The sequence below is a fragment of the Amphiura filiformis genome, chromosome 13 (genome assembly GCF_039555335.1).
Source record: "Amphiura filiformis chromosome 13, Afil_fr2py, whole genome shotgun sequence".
In the NCBI taxonomy this organism is placed as follows: domain Eukaryota; kingdom Metazoa; phylum Echinodermata; class Ophiuroidea; order Amphilepidida; family Amphiuridae; genus Amphiura; species Amphiura filiformis.
Genome location: NC_092640.1, coordinates 4,658,309 through 4,663,019, shown reverse-complemented (window position 1 = coordinate 4,663,019; position 4,711 = coordinate 4,658,309). Strand labels below are relative to the sequence as shown.

Here is a 4,711-nt window from a genome sequence, read left to right as displayed (position 1 = left end):
TGACGGGCTTCTCCAAAAGGCGTTCCAGTTTCCAGAAAGCTGCCCAGGCTAGTGCTTTTCTTCGTTTTAGGTCTCCAACACTAGAGCCCATCTTGAAACCCAAGTACTTTAAGTCTGTGACGTGGTTGACGGTACTACCATAGACTTCAAGTGCTGGTTGGGCGTTACCGTTGCAGTCATATTATTCTGTCTTAGGTGCACTGATGACAAGGCCTAGATCTGCTGCAGTCTTAGTAAGCTGTGACTGGGCCTGGGCTATGGAAGACTCCTACAATATCATCAGCAAAATCCAGGTCATTCAGCATCCTAGCAGGATACCTGCTTGACCGACGTGGGTAGGTTACAATTCCAGCGTCAATTGCAGAAGTTGATTTCTTCAGAAGGTAGTCTACCAGGAAAAATGAACAGGAATGGTGCCAATACATCACCGTGAAGCACTCCAGTTGATGCATTTGTAAACAAGTTTATTATTTGCTTTGAAACCAAAATTAATGAAACAAAACCTCAACAATTATTGTGGTTTTTTTTACCTGGCAGTTTTAATCTTAGACCAAGAGAGGGCGTAACAAATGTAAACGCATGTCAACTAATCTATAGCTAAGAACTCTTCCTATAGCTTGTTCTTTAAAAAACAGTGCGAAACATTATTAATCAACGAAGTATCATTACACAACATTTTGTAGGTGTTTGCAATATCTGGCTGTAATCATAGTAATCATAATCAATAGCAGTTGAAATCTATACACTCCCTGCAAGACGTTAATCTTCTACACAGGGAGTGTGTATTTCAAATAGGGTAACCTGGATAAGTTACTCCGGAAGTGCATGGATTTTTTCCCAAAGAAACCCAAAGAGCATGAGGAGTGGATGACTGAATATTTCCATTTAGTATGTTTGGTGTTGAAATTAAATAGCAATGTTATTCGGATGTATTGCAGTCTCTCAGGATTGACCGAATAAGAATCATTACTTTGCAGACGTATGTGATGGTGTAACGTGCAATAACGGTGGAAGCTGTATAGCGGACCTGACTCGTAATACCGGTGTCTGTTTGTAAGTAGTTCTCACTTATGTAGCCCATCATAATGCTACACGTGCACCTGTTATGAAAATTTAATTGGGTCGTGTACAGAAACCTCATCCTTTTCATATTAACAATTGAATACACCGCTCTTAGGGAGCGATCGTTATTTATGGCAGGGGGGGGAATGGGTAAATTTAGGGGGGAACACGAAAATTTTTTGTGGTCTTGAGGGGGGAACCTGAAATTTTTAGTTGAACCAGGAGGGGGGATTGTTAAATTTTAAATGGAGAAAATTGGGAAAACAAGGGGAACGCGAAAATTTTGAGCGGACGCGAGGGGGGAACGCGAAATTTTTTTGTCGATATTTTATCCAAAACACCCATTCCCCCCCCTGCCGTAAATAACGATCGGTCCCTTAGTACGGGCGCTTGGGATAGTCGGCAGGAGCTAGTTGTGGACAAGCGAACATGGCCAAATTCAGCTACGTGGTCGTTTTTAGCTTTTGGAGCTAACAAGATGCTGCACACGACCGTATCAATCAAATTAGTCGGCTTTATTCAATAGTGGCGTATGGTGGGGCACCCCGAATAAACAAAGTTAACCTTACGCCACCTCGATCGCCGTGTAATCCCTATGGCGTTACTTTCGTCGTCTTCATTCCATAATTGGCGTATTGTAGTGTTTATATATCAACTTAAAGTTGTCAAGTATAGGTGTTTGAAGCCAACATAATAATGATCATTCTAAGAGTGCAGAAACATAATTATTGGGGTTAAAAAACCTGTCCTGGCAGCGTTATTTCTTTCTGCAACCATAGTAGGCCGCAATGCGATAACACATAGTACATACATGTAATTATAGGCCTATGAGGCTAGATATAACACGAGTTTATTACCATTATTATTTCCTCTTACTTAATAAAATAAAAAGAAATCGATAGAATTAAAAATTCTACAACGGTTTACCTGGGGTTCGAACCAACAATCTATGTATCCATAGTCTAATGCCTACACGACTGTGCTATGATTCGTTGTGCCAGAAAGGTGTTTGTTTATGATACTTATTGATTACGGAATAAAGTGCATACACACAATATACTATTACTAGTATATTAGTACTAATAAATACGAATATAATCCTAACCCTAACCCTAATCCCTAACCCTAACCCTTACTCTAACACTAACCCTAACCCTAAACCCTAACCCTAAACCCTAACCCTAACCCTAACACCCTAACCCTAAGACCCTAACCCCGACAATAATGAACCTTGCCTCGGACTATGCGGTTAGTGATATATTGCGGCCCATTATGGTTGCAGAAAGAAATTAAGCGTCCTGGCACGTGAGAATCTTTGAGATCCTATTATGAAGCAGCTTACTAGTATCTTTTCTAATAATCCTTAGTTATGAAGATATAAGCAGGGAAAAATCTATTGTAACTATTGTAATTTTATTAAAGCTGCGATAAAGATAAATGCATTTGATTCTGTTAACTAATATCATCAGCCTGCTACGCTAATTGCCTAAGTCATTTTTACATGTGTCTCATTTGCAATGTTGACCTTCTGAGTAACAAACCCATAATTAATCACATTTCCAGCCGTATTTTTCATTAACTTGTGGAATACATCAGTATGAAAGACAGCATGCATATAACGATATTTGTTTGATTTAGGTGTTCAAATGGATTTCTTGGCGAAATGTGCAATATTATTCCTACTGAAGAAACCCCGAGTGCTGAAGGTAAAGTTATAACTTTGATTTAATCTCCACTCGAGGCCTATTAACATCCCGGTTAAATATCCGGGGGTGGTATTCAAGTTTGGTTTGGGTAGAGAGGTGCCGGTGAGAATCTGAAAGTGGACCCATCCCTAGACCAATTTTGATCTATCCATGTTCCAAAAGGTTTTAATACTTTTCATGATGCAGTCATGTCTACAGTAGAATTTAAACCCCATTAAAAGCTATTAAACCAAGATAACACTCATCGAAAACAGCTCAACTGATTAAATCAGATCTTCTCTGGTTAAATCCACACTACACATGTTTCTGAGCTGGTATTATAGTTTCAGTTGGGTGAACGATTATAAAGCAAACGCAAGGTAACAATACTGTGTGAGCTTTTGTTTACGAAATGAGACAATAGTCTGCTTATTGTTAACCAGCATTCTTGAAAATGAGAAGCATAATGGTTGCAGACTTAACACGGTTTGGAAATATTCCAAACACTTAAAAATGTAGGACATGTTACAAAACTATATTTTCTAGAATTTCAGAGAATACTTTAAATATTGACCGGTTATTTTTCACACAGTGACGTTAACTAGGCAATGTCCTATTACCTATGATATACACTAAAACACCAAAGTGCGAATACTTCCAAACACCTAAATTAGCTAAAAATGTAGGACATGTTACAAAACTATATTTTCTAGAATTTCAGAGAATACTTTAAACATTGGCCGGTTATTTTTCACACAGTGACGTTAACTAGGCAACTGCCTATACTTCTAACATACAATATTTGTAGAGGTCACGCGTCAATGGTGAGAGCACTGTGTATTGTGTATAGGAAAACGGACAGTAACTGCAGTATGCGGTACATTTCGAAAATTATGGGTACAGTGAAGCAAAAATGGGCTATGCTCCATGACCCATCCATTATATAAATTAACCTAAATAGACATACCAACAGGTCGAAAGTGCGACCATGTTTGTGGTATGCACTGAGTATTCAGAAGAGAAAGTAATATCGCTTTCATCTTTATCTGATCGTCATTTGAGAATGTGTTCCTAAATGGCGGGAAATGATGAAAAATAACTTTGCTCATTATATAGTCTCTCTATAAGTCATTCTTTCCGTTCTATAAATTACCGTAACTGTTAACTTTCATGTGTGTTTCTTCAGCAGATGGAGGACTTCGTTTAGCTGAAATCATAGGGATCTCTATCGGGATCATTTTCGGTATCTCTATGCTAATTTTCATTATGTGCTTTTGCTGCCTAGCCATACGAAGATATACCATGGCAACAAAACCTCTCCCTCCAGTTACCCACACCCAGCAACTCCCGCCATTAAGGATTGCTACTCAGCCTTCTTTGTTAGCTGGGGACATAACACCTTGTTCTTCCAATGTGGTGTATTATAACCCAGTGTACCAGCCTGATGAATTGGGTGTGCAATCCTACTATTGGGGACCGAAGAGACGAAATGTAAGTAAAATAGATGACATGCAAGTGTTACTCTCGGATATAGGTTCTAAACCATTTTGGTATTCATTCCAGTTTGTGATTTTAAGCGAATGTTACCAACAGGGGTATAGCAAGGGGTGGACAGGGTGGACGAAGTCCAGAAGCCCGTGGGGTTTAGGGACCCCGAGCAAAAGCGAAAATGAAGTGGGTTAGGGATAGGGCTGATAAAGCAGATGTTAAAAGGTCCCACGCGGCCCCTTGTCCATCAGCCCCCGAAGTTCTTGCTACGCCCTTATCTATGAATGGACTAAAAAGACTCACCTCTTCTAAATAATACCTAGCTATATTTTTATTTAAAGCGATATGGTACTTCTGTAAGTACGCTTAAGAAATGCCGTCGTTACTTAGTTCGGTATTATTTATTATTTTTTATTTATTTGTCCCATTGTTCTTTACAGATCCACTTCTGAAAGAAATGTTGATGATACAACGCT

General features: G+C 39.1%; 1 long non-coding RNA gene across 1 annotated transcript; it reads left to right on the top strand.

The window, feature by feature from the left end:
• Positions 1-1,012: 1,012 nt before the first annotated feature.
• Positions 1,013-3,966, top strand: LOC140167866 (uncharacterized). Its single transcript, XR_011861075.1, has 3 exons — positions 1,013-1,053; positions 2,701-2,768; positions 3,934-3,966. It is a non-coding gene; the product is annotated as an uncharacterized lncRNA (long non-coding RNA).
• The last annotated feature ends 745 nt before the right edge of the window (positions 3,967-4,711 follow it).